The following is a 13,153-nucleotide window of genomic DNA, read 5'->3' as shown; positions in this document are numbered from 1 at the left end:
ATCTCAAGACAAAATGATTTTATAGCAGTATTTTTTATAAAATAGAGGGAAAGAGTAAGGTAGAGAAATGAGAAGGTAAGGTAAGGAATCAAGCTTAACAAGCTAAATATCTGCTCAGGCACCTGGCTTTGCTCTGGCAGGGCTCCAGAAGCCCAGATGGAGGGCCCAGAGGTAAATTAGGTATCACTCATGCATCCGCTTAGAGAAAGGGCTCTCTGGTGTTAATTTCTACAGAAGCCAGGAAAGGGAATCAGCCTTTTCACTCATCCATGTGGTAGTCCTTAAGGGAAGATCCAAGAGTAGCCTCATCATTGTTGGAGTCCCAGGTCCATGAAGCCAATCCTCCACTAGCCTTGAAAATGCACAAAGAACTCCCTCCACAGGAAGTTACAACCATTTATTTAAACATTTAATAATATTTATTTTTTAGAAAAATTAACATGGTTGCATGATTCATGCACTTACTTTCCCCTTCATCCCCGACTTCCCCTCCCCCATAGCTGATGTGCATTTGCATTGCTTTTGACATGTGTCATTGATCAAGACCTATTTCCAAATTCTTGATAGTTGCATTGGTGTGGTAGTTTCAACTCTACATCCCCAATTGTGTCCGCCTCAACCCATGTGTTCAAGCAGTTGTTTTTCTTCTGTGTTTCCACTCCTGCAGTTCTTCCTCTGAATGTGGGTAGCATTCTTTACCATAAGTCCCTCAGAATTGTCCTGGGTAATTGCATTGCTGCTAGTACAGAAGTCCATTACATTCTATTTTACCACAGTGTATTGGTCTCTGTGTACAATGTTCTTCTGGCTCTGCTCCTTTCACTCTGCATCAATTCCTGGAGGTTTTTCCAGTTCACATGGAATTCCTCCAGTTTATTATTCCCTTGAGCACAATAGTATTCCATCACCAGCATATACCACAATTTGTTCAGCCATTCCCCAATTGAAGGGCATACTCTCATTTTTCAGTTTTTTACCAACACAAAAAGCATGGCTATAAATATTTTCATACAAGTATGTTTATCTATGATCTCTTTGGGGTACAAACCCAACAATGGTATGGCTGGATCAAAGGGCAGGCATTCTTTTATAGCCCTTTGAGCATAGTTCCAAATTACCTTCCAGAATGGTTGGATCAGTTCACAATTCTACTAGCAAAGCATTAATGTCCCAATTTTGCCACATCCCCTCCAACATTCATTACTCTCCCCTGATATCATTTTAGCCAATCTGCTAGCTGTGATGTGATACTTCAGAGTTGTTTTTATTTGCATTTCTCTAATTATTAGAGATTTAGAACACTTTCGCATGTGCTTATTGACACTTTTGATTTTTTATCCGAACATTGCCTATTCATGTCCCTTTGCCCATTTATCAATTGGGGAATGGCTTGATTTTTTATACAATTGATTGTATACAACTCCTTGTATATTTGAGTAATTAGACACCTGTCAGAGTTTTTGGTTATAAAGATTTTTTCCCCAATTTGTTGTTTCCCTTTTGATTTTGACTACATTGTTTTTGTTTGTACAAAAGCTTTTTAGTTTGATATAATCAAAATCATTTATTTTACATTTTGTAATTTTATCTACCTCTTGCTTGGTTTAAATTTTTTTCCTTTCCCATAGATCTGACAAGTATACTATCCTGTGTTCACTTAACTTATTTATAGTTTCTCTCTTTATATTCAAGTCATTCACCCATTCTGAATTTATCTTGGTGTAGGGTGTGAGATGTTGATCTAAACCTAATCTCTCCCATATTATTTTCCAAATTTCACAGCAGTTTTTGTCAAATAGTGAATTTTTGTCCCCCAAATTGGGGTCTTTGCATTTATCATACACTGTCTTACTGACGTCACTTACCCCAAGTCTATTCCACTGATCCTCCCTTCTGTCTTATGGCCACTGCTTTTAGTATAGTTTAATATCTGGTACTGCAAGGCCCCCTTCCTTCACATTTTTTTTCATTATTTCTCTTGGTATTCTTGATCTTTTGTTACTCCAAATGAACTTTGTTATAGTTTTTCCTAATTCAGTAAAAAAGTTTTTTGGTAGTTTGATAGTTATGGTGCCAAATAGGTCAATTAATTTGGGTAGAATGGTCATTTTTGTTATGTTAGCTCATCCTACCCATGAGCAATCAATGTTTTTCCAATTGTTTAGATCTAGTTTTAATTGTTTGGAAAGTGTTTTGTAGTTGTGTTTGTATAATTCCTGTGTTTGTTTTGGTAGATAGATTCCTAACTATTTTATGTTGTCTAGGGTGATTTTAAATGGTGTTTCTCTTTCTATCTCTTGCTGCTGTGATGTATTGGAAATATATAGAAATGCTGATGATTTATGTGCATTTATTTTGTATCTTGCAACTTTGCTAAAGTTGTTGATTATTTCTACAAGCTTCTTAGTTGATTCTCTAGGATTTTTTAAGTATACCATCATATCATCTGCAAAGAGTGATAGCTTAGTCTCCTCATTGCCTATTTTGATACCTTCAATTTCTTTTTCTTCTCTAATTGCTACTGCTAGTATTTCTAGTACTATGTTGAATAATAGAGGTGATAATGGGCATCCTTGTTTCACTCCTGATTTTATTGGGAAGGCTTCTAATTTATCCCCATTGCATAGGATGCTTGTTGATGGTTTTAGGTATATACTGTTTATTATTTTTAGGAAAGGTCCTTCTATTGCTATACTCTCTAGTGTTTTCTTTTACTTGGAAGTTCTTGAATTTGACTATTATACTCTTGGGGGTTGTCTTTTCAGGATCTAGTGTAGAGGGTGATTTATGGATCCTTTCAATGTCTATATTGCCCTCTTGTTGTAGAACTTCAGGGCAGTTTTGCTGAATAATTTCTTTTAGTATGGAGTCCAAATTTCTATTAATTTCTCCTTTTTCAGGAAGACCAATGATTCTCAAATTGTCTCTTCTAGACCTGTTTTCTTGATCTGTCAATTTCTCATTGAGATATTTCATGTTTCCTTCTATTTTATCAGTCTATTCACTTGGTTTTATTTGTTCTTGCTGTCTTGAGAGATCATTGGCTTCTACTTTCCCAATTCTTGTCTTTAGAGACTGGTTTTCTGCTATATTCTTTTGATTTTCCTTTTCGATTTGGTCTATCCTGTTTTCCAGCTGTCTGATTTTGGTCTCTAATTTGCTTATCAATTCTTTTGATTTGGGGGCATCTTTTTTGAATTTCCCAATTCTAACCTTTAGAGATTGGTTTTCCTTTTCAATCTTGTCATTTCTGGTCTTTGATTTATGTGCCTCAGTTTCCAATTGTGAAATTCTGCCTTTTAAACTGTTATTTTCTTGCCAGATCTCTTCCATCTTTCTCGTAATCTCAGATTTGAACTCTTCAAGACTTTGTGACCCATTTTCATTTTTCTGGGAAGGTTTGGATATGGTTACTTGTTTGTTCTCTTCTGCTGTTTGCTCTGTTGTCTGGATTTTTTAGGTGTAAAAGTTGTCGAGTGTTAAAGGTTTCTTCTTGATCTTTCTCTTCTGGGGTTTCTGATTCTGGCTTGCCATTTTTAGCCTAGCTCCCTCTCAGCTTTATCCTCATACCCAGTCTGTCTGTGCTCTTTAGGCTCCTGAGGTCTCAGGTCTAGTTGTTCTCAGGGTCAAGCCCCCTTGTGGTCCCCTTGCTTGTTCTGACTGAAGGTCCTTTAACAGTCTCAGGGCACTGCTTCCACAGTCATGCACCCCTCTGCACTGGGTCCCCACTCAAGGTCCATGCCTGCTCTCAGGATCCGTGCCTGTGTCTGCTCTCAGTGTCTGTGTTCAAAGTCCGTGCGTTCTTTAGCCTCTTGGGGTCTTAAGTCTTGCTGTTCTCAGAAGCAGGCCCTGGTGAGCTGCAATGACTTAATGGGTGCCCCAAACTTGCTATAACTCTTTTGCACTGGCTTTGGCAGTGTAGATGGTGTGTGTGTTGTGGGGGGTTGCTCAGCTCACATTTTAGTGACCGCTATTTCACCCCCTTATAGCATGGAAATGCCCTGATTCCACATACCTTCAATGCTGCTCCCTGTTGTGGGGTCCCTTCTTTCATCTGAATTTGTTTTTCTATCTTCTTGATGAGTCCTATATGCGTGGGTTAGGAGAGGTCAAGCAGCTGCTTTTTACTCTGCTGCCATCTTGAGCTGGAAGCAGCTAGTTCTGATCTACAACCATTTTTAAAGACCATTATTTTTGTCACTTCCTGTACCTTCCTTCCACTTTATGTGGACCAATTGCATCTTTAGCTTTTTTTAGGCCTTCTCAGAGGGCAATCAGTTATTTTTGATTCATCATCCCACTTTTAGCACAAAGATCTCCCCTCACTTAAAGAAATATGGGGGTGTATATGCTTCTGATGATTAAATCTAAGAGTAAAGGGAGTAAGGGTAAAGGGAGAGTTAATCCCATCTTCACAAATATGGCATTTTTTTTATTCAGCATGAAATAAATAAGCAAATACCTAATAACTAGGAGGCAATACAAGTTAATATTAATTTTACTAATAAACATTTCCAAAGAAGTTGTCAGTTTGCCATTCTATTAGACCCCAGAAGACTTCTTCTAACCCAACTCACTGTTTGATCCAAACCCAGGAATTCAAGGTAACATACAGTTTTAGATAACCCTTAAGAAAAAAGAGGAGTGCAACAGCCCAATCAACTCACACTTCTTAAAACATTGGTCACTCATCAGGTTCAGTTGCAGAAACTCAGGATTGAGAGATTTGGTTCCTTCACAGAAATGAAAATTGAAATGAAGGACATGGTGTAAACTAGATGAAGGTCTTTCCTTATGTTGACTCTTGGTATATTGGTGGGCAACTCTGGTCTCATCTGACTTTAGCTAAGCCATTATGAAGAAAATTAAATTGGTAGCCTCTCTAACCAAGGACCATGGATCCTTCTTCTTATTCTGGTCATCTGACTCTAATTACTTTTTGGTCTCTGTATTTCATTTATTTGTCTTCATTTCTTATCATTGAACTTCCTCCCTGATATTCTAAACTCCCTATGGAATTTTGGCAAGAAGAATGATAAGATATTTCAAATCATTCTTTATCTTTCCTTGACACTTCCCTGTGTACTCCAAACAGTCTGTTTCATATCATTTGTATAATATAGATCTCTTGGGCTTGCTTTGGTAGCACATACATTAAAATAGATCTCCTAATAAAGGCTAAAATTAAGGTTTACCTCATCCAAAATCAAAACAAAGAAAAACAAAGTTAAATCTTTAAGTTACATATGAGTGCAAACCACAGTCACAGTGATCTTGAGTTCATCATGTAGAGAATTATTTATTAAGTAAGAATTCATTAGGAAATAGAGTTAAGTAGCATAAGTTATTGATAGGTGTATAAGAGAGTTATAAGTCAGGTTTCTCTACAATAATCTGAATCTAATCTCAGATGCATTTATGGGTAAGAGAGAATTTTCCCAGAGTGCTTTGAGAAATAGTTACCCAACTGACTTTCACTCTTTGGGCTGACCCTGTTCTGAAAGGAGATCCTAAGAGCTGCTCAGCGAGATTGGGAAAATCTCAATGTTTTTCACATCTAAAGATTCATCTAAAAGACCTAACAAGTGAAAGAGATTGTTGGGTGAAACATTGATGAAAACCCAGCAGACTTGCTGTGCAAGTGGAGACAGGCTGTGGAGATTCAAAGCTGTTTGTTCATCTATACAGCAAGGAAGAGAGAGAAACCTAACTCTTGTGTTTAATTTAGAGTAGGATAGATAGATTAAGGTTTTGGGGGATTTAGATAAAACAGGAAGTGAGAGTAGCCTCAACTCTGAGGAAGAAGATCTTTTCAGGTCAGATTTTGAGTAGAGTAAGAATTATTAGCTTAGGGACTTATATATTATAAGAATTTCTTTTCCAATTGTTTTATTTTACTATCCCTTTCATTATTTTTTTTACCTATAATAAAAATATTTTTATACAAGCTGATCTGGAATTCTTAGGCTTTTCTTAGAAGCCATTTTTCTCATACAATTACACCAACAGCCTGTCCACACAGGACAAATTTATTGGTATAACTATACTAAACCAATAATCATTAAGGGTTAGGAAACCCTTATAACAATCATGAGCTCAATTCACCTTTAATATCTAAAATTTTATTGTCAGGCTTCCTTGTTGTGGGGTAAATACGAATGTTGAAAAATACTATCAATTCATCCCAGGATACATACATTTATGAATGTATGAGTCACTTAAGAACAGACTAAGGCATGATTGTTCTGAAAAGAAAACAGAAGCATAACCCCCCCCCAAATTGTTAATACTCATAAACCTACTTAATTGTGTCAATAATTTTAATACTTTGTTATAAAAATATCTTAGTAAGTGATTAATGAATACTATCATAATAATTTAATTGGAAATTTTCTGACAACTGGTTGCCTTGGAGAAAGCTGTTACCAAGGAATCATAGTCTCAAGCTGAGAATTTATCCAGAATACTGATTTATATATGTGGAATTGTTTAACATCATCACCTCTCATTTTAAAGGAATAATAACTGGAAATTCTTTGCTTTATTTTCTCTTTGAATTGTTCAGCTCTGTATGGTAAGTACCCAATCAATAGGGGATAATGACTGACATTCTATGGGGAATTGTAACAGATGTTGAACCGTGTGTGTGTGTGTGTGTGTGTGTATATGTGTGTGGTGTGCACCAGCAAGATTTGCATGACATAAAAACTGAAAACGTGAATGGTTTGAGTGTGGATTTTTCTCTTAACACAGTTCATGCATGTTTCTCCTATTCTGCTTAGCAAATATATTTATTTCTGTTAAGAAAAAAGAAGTGTACTATTCCATAATTAATTGAACTATTGGTCACATGTGACTTTGCATTTCATATCATGTAATAATATTTTAGAAGTGAACAGTCTTTGTCTCTACAGATATAGGACAATTGGTACACAAAAGTTTTATTAATCTTTAGAAATAAAATATTTTATTGTATGAATGTCAGAAATTTTCACAGTTTTAGGACACAACCAAATAATTGATAAAATTATTTTAGAGACATAGATTGTGAAGGTAATACAAAGAAATATTAAAAAAGAAACTCTACCAAATTATATTAAAACACTAATATATAATGCTTCAAAATGAATTTTAGAACATCATAACACACAAACATATGAGGTGAAATAGTTTCCCAGCCCAAAATAGTTTAGAAGACCATCATGAAAGATCTGGTTTACTAGGGTGGAAGTGTAGCATAAATCAGCATGCAAAGGCAGGCCCCATCATGACAATAGGCCTTAGACACAGCTGAATCAGCAACAAAGACTTCTGTAACTCTCAGCCACAGACAGTAAGAGGGGTGGGACAAGTGCTCAGAAGGAAATTATGAGGATCTTTTTGCTGGCTCTGAAAGCAAGACTCATCACATTGCCCAGGTAGCATTCCTTGTTGCTAAGTAAGGAGGAGCATCATCACACACTAGCACTTGTGGATAAAAGGGATCAGAAGACTTTGGTAATGATTATAAGGGGAAAAAGAATGCTTGTGGCTGCTCATAGACCTGAGCACAGGCTAAGGGAATAATAAATACACTTCTCTTACATCATGCCACCTTGGAAAAACTGAAAGTAGATAGATTCCCTAGAGCTAGATCTCAAGGCATCTACAAAGGATCTAAAGTTTGGAACAGTGCTCTGTTCACCACATTTAGGGAGTCCAACTTTAACATTTCTTTTAATGAAAAGAAAAAGAGTGGAAAAAGTACAAACAACAAAAACAGAAACTCAACAAAGAAAGTTATTTTTGCGATGGGGAAGACCAAAATACAAGCACAGAAGATGATAAGTAGGTTAACACTGATGTATCCAAAACCTCTAAGAAAAATATGAATTGCTCTCAAGCTGGAGTGAATTAATAAAGGAGCCCTAAAAGGATTTTAAAATCAAATAAGAGAAGTAGAAGAAAAATTGGGAAAAGAAATGAGAATAATACTGGAAAATCATGAAAAAACAGTCAACAGCATGGTAAAAGAGGCACACAAAATACTGAAGAAATTAAACTCTTAAAAAGTAGGATAGACCAATTGGTAAAAGGAATACAAAATTTTACTGAAGGGAACTCCTTAAAAAGCAAAGTTGGCCAAACAGGAAAAAGATATACAAAAATGCATTCAAGAGAACTTCTTGAAAGACAGAATTGGACATATGGAAAAAAGGCACAAAGATTCCTTAAAGGAAAAAAAGCACTATTTACAAATTAATTCTAGCCAAATGGAAAGAAAGGTACAAAAGCTCACTCCAGAAAATCGTGTCTTAAAAAAAATTGGAGAAGTATGTTGCCCCCATTAGGTCCCAGTAAAATTAAAGACATCAGCTAGCTAGAGCCAGGCTTATATGATCTCACCCAAAGCACCTCATAAATTCTTGGCTGTTACTGGCTTGTTCTACCCATTGAAGCAAACATTTCCCTGAGAATCTTTGTTAGATGGTTATACGCTGACATATTGAATTATTATCCTATAGAAACTCCTATTGAGAATCACTGAAGTAGTTCATATCCATTATCCTTATCTTGTAAATCATTACTTATTATTGTCTCTGTATGAAGATTACCTAATCTCTTTACCTATGTCATTTACCCTATAAATTGTAGACCCCAACGCATTAAACTTTGTCAACACTCTAAGAGACTGTCTGTATGGTTTTTAGTCAGTATTGACCCTCCTGTAAGCCCAGGACACATTCCTCCCACCCTAGTTTGGGTGACCCACAAGTTATCTCCAGAAATGACACAACTGGAAGCTAATGATACCATGAAACATCAAGAAACAATTAGGGAAAGTAAATTTAAAAAAAAAAAAAGAGAATAAAATTTGAAATATCTAACTAAAAATCTTGATTTGGTAAATAAATGAGGGAGAGAATATCTAAGAATTATTGTACTATCTAAAAGCCATGTTCAATAAATGAGCTAAGACATCATTTTTCAAGAAATTATCAAAGAAAACTGCCCTGATATTCAAGAAGAAGAGGGCAAAATGGAAATCAAAAGAATCCACCAATCACTTCCTGAAAGAGATTCCAAAAGGATAACTCCCAGGAATATTACAGCCAAATTATAGAATTCCTAGGACAAGGAGAAAATATTCTAAGCAGCCAAGAAGAAACAATTCAAATATCATGGAGTCACTTGTCAGGATAACACAAGATTTAGCAGCTTCTCCATTCAAAAATTAGAGGGCTTGAAATACTTCCAGAGGGTAAAGGAGCTAGGACTTTAAGCAAGAATCACTTATCCAGAAAAACTAAGCCTAATCTGTTAGGGGGGAAATAGATATTCAGTGAAATAGAGGAATTTCAAATATTCTTAATGAAAAGACAAGAGTTGAATGGAAAATATGCCTTTTGAATATAAGACTGAAGAGAAACATAAAAAAGTAAACAAGAAAGAGAAATCAAGATATATAATAAGATTAAGCTGTGCACATACATAACTGGGGCAATGATTCTTGCAACTCCTGAAACTTTATCATTAGTAGGGTAATTAGAAATTGTATACATAGACAGAATGCAAGGGTATGAGTACAAATAAGGCATGAGAAAAAATAATGCATAGAGAAGAGGGAAAAGGAAAAAATAGAATGGGATACATGAAGGAGGCATGCAAGAATGGATGGGAAGATGGAAGAAGTGGTGAGAGGAGCATGTGAACCTTACTCTCATCAGAATTGGCTTAATGAGGGCAGAATATATACAATCAATTGGATAATGAAATCTATGTTACCCTACAAGAATGTAGGAGGGGAAGGGGATGAGAGAAGAAAGGTGGAGCTGATAGAAAAGAGGACAAATTGGGGAAGGTAGTGGTCAGAAACTAGAAGAAAGTAGAATGGAGAATAATATAAAGTAATACTAATGGTACAAAATTTATTTACAAGTATCTCTAATATAGGCATCATTTCTCAAATACATAGAGAAATGAGTCAAATATATATGAATACAAGTCATTCCCAAATTGATAAATGGTCAAAGTATATGAATATGTAATTCTCAAAGTATTAAAAATCTCTATAGTCATGCTCTAAGTGACTACTAATTTTTTTTAAATTTAAACATTTATTAATATTCATTTTTAACATGGTTACATGATTCATGCTCCTACTTTCCACTTCACCCCCCGCACTACCCCCACACATGGCCGATGCACATTTCCACTGGTTTTGTCATGTGTCCTTGATCAAGACCTATTTCCAAATTGTTGGTAGTGCATTGGTGTGGTAGTTTCGAGTCCACATCCTCAATCATGTCCACCCCGACCCATGTGTTCAAGCAGTTCTTTTTCTTATATATTTCCTCTCCTGCAGTCCTTCCTCTGAATGTGGGTAGCGTTCTTTACCATAAATCCCTCAAAATTGTCCTGGGTCATTGTATTGCTGCTGGTACAGAAGTCCATTACATTCGATTTTACCATAGTATATCAGTCTCTGTGTACAATGTTCTTCTGGCTCTGCTCCTTTCGCTCTGCATCAGTTCCTGGAGGTCTTTCCAGTTCACCTGGAACTCCTCCAGTTTATTATTCCTTTTAGCACAATAGAATTCCATCACCAGCATATACCACAGTTTGTTCAGCCATTCCCCAATTGAAGGGCATACACTCCTTTTCCAGTTTTTTCCCATCACAAAAAGCGCAGCTATAAATATTTTCATACAAGTCTGTTTATCTATGATCTCTTTGGGGTACAAACCCAACAATGGTATGACTGGATCAAAGGGCAGGCATTCTTTTACAGCCCTTTGAGCATGATTCCAAATTGCCAGCCAGAATGGTTGTATCATTTCAAAACTCCACCAGCAATGCATTAATGTCCCACTTTTGCCACATCCCCTCCAGCATTCATTACTCTCCCCTTCTTTCATTTTAGCCAATCTGCTAGGTGTGAGGTGATACCTCAGAGTTGTTTTGATTTGCATTTCTCTAATTATTAGAGAATTAGAATACTTTCTCATGTGCTTATTGATACTTTTGATTTCTTTACCTAAAAATCGCCTATTCATGTCTCTTGCCCATTTATCAATTGGAGAGTGGCTTGATTTTTTATACAATTGCTTTAACTCCTTGTATATTTGAGTAATTAGACCCCTGTCAGAGTTTTTCGTTATAAAGATTTTTTCCCAATTTGTTGTTTCCCTTCTGATTTTGACTACATTGTTTTTCTTTGCACAAAACCTTTTTAGTTTAATATAATCAAAACCATTTAATTTACATTTTGTAATTTTCTCTAACTCTTGCTTGGTTTTAAAGTCTTTCCTTTCCCACAGATCTGACAAGTATACTATTCTGTGTTCACTTAACTTATTTATAGTTTCCCTCTTTATATTCAAGTCATTCACCCATTCTGAATTTATCTTGGTGTAGGGTGTGAGATGTTGATCTAAACCTAATCTCTACCATATTGTTTTCCAAATTTCCCAGCAGTTTTTGTCAAATAGCGGATTCATGTCCCAAAAGTTGGGCTCTTTGGCTTTATCATACACTGTCTTGCTGATGTCATTTACCCCAAGTCTATTACACTGATCCTCCTCTCTATCTCTTAGCCAGTACCATATTGTTTTGATGACTGCTACTTTATAGTATAGTTTAATATCAGGTACTGCTAGGCCCCGCTCCTTCACATTTTTTTTCATTATTTCCCTTGATATTCTTGATCTTTTGTTATCCAAATTAAATTTGTTATAGTTTTTTCTAATTCAGTAAAGAAGATTTTTGGTAGTTTGATAGGTATGGCGCTAAATAGGTAAATTAATTTGGGTAGAATGGACATTTTTATTATGTTAGCTCATCCTACCCATGAGCAATCAATGGCTTTCCAATTGTTGAGATCCAGTTTTATTTGTTTGGAAAGTGTTTTGTAGTTGTTTTCGTATAATTGCTGTGTTTGTTTTGGTAGATAGATTTCTAAGTAATTTATATTGTCTAGGGTGATTTTAAATGGTGTTTCTCTTTCTACTTCTTGCTGCTCTAATGTGTTGGAAATGTATAGAAATGCACATAGATTTATATGCATTTATTTTGTATCCTGCAACTTTGCTAAAGTTGTTGATTATTTCTACAAGCTTCTTAGTTGATTCTCTAGGATTTTTTAAGTAGCCCATCATATCATCTGCAAAGAGTGATAGCTTAGTCTCCTCCTTGCTTATTTTGATACCTTCAATTTCTTTTTCTTCTCTAATTGCAACTGCTAGTGTTTCTAGTACAATGTTGAATAATATGATAATGGGCATCCTTGTTTCACTCCTGATTTTATTGGGAAGACTTCTAATTTATCCCCATTGCATATGATGTTTGTTGATGGTTTTAGGTATATACTGTTTATTATTTTTAGGAAAGGTCCTTCTACTCCTATAGTTTTCAGTGTTTTCAATAGAAATGGATGCTGTATTTTGTCAAAGGCTTTTTCAGCATCTATTGAGATAATCATGTGATTTTTGTTTGTTAGACTGTTGATATGGTCAATTATGTGGATGGTTTTCCTAATGTTGAACCAACCTTGCATTCCTGGTATAAATCCCACCTGATCGTGGTGAATGATTTTCTTAATTACTTGCTGGAGTCTCTTTGCTAGTATTCTATTTAAGATTTTTGCATCTATGTTCATTAGGGAGATTGGTCTGTAGTTTTCTTTCTCTGTTTTTGATATACCTGGCTTTGGAATCAGTACCATATTTGTGTCATAAAAGGAATTTGGTAGGACTCCTTCTTTGCTTATCATATCAAATAATTTGTATAGTATTGGGATTAGTTGCTCTTTGAATGTCTGATAGAATTCACTTGTGAATCCATCAGGCCCTGGCGATTTTTTCTTAGGGAGTTCTTTGATGGCTTGTTCAATTTCTTTTTCTGATATGGGATTATTTAGGTATTCTATTTCTTCTGCTGTTAGTCTAGGCAGTTTATATTTTTGTAAATATTCGTCCATATCTCCTAAATTGTTATATTTATTGCCATATAATTGGGCAAAATAGTTTTTAATGATTGCCTTAATTTCCCCTTCATTAGAGGTGAGGTCTCCCTTTTCATCTTTGATACTATCAATTTGGTTTTCTTCTTTCCTTTTTTTTATTAGATTGACCAGTACTTTGTCTATTTTATCTGTTTTTTCAAAGTACCAGCT

This window comes from Gracilinanus agilis, chromosome 1 (assembly GCF_016433145.1).
Source record: "Gracilinanus agilis isolate LMUSP501 chromosome 1, AgileGrace, whole genome shotgun sequence".
Taxonomy (NCBI): domain Eukaryota; kingdom Metazoa; phylum Chordata; class Mammalia; order Didelphimorphia; family Didelphidae; genus Gracilinanus; species Gracilinanus agilis.
This window is presented reverse-complemented; position numbering follows the sequence as displayed.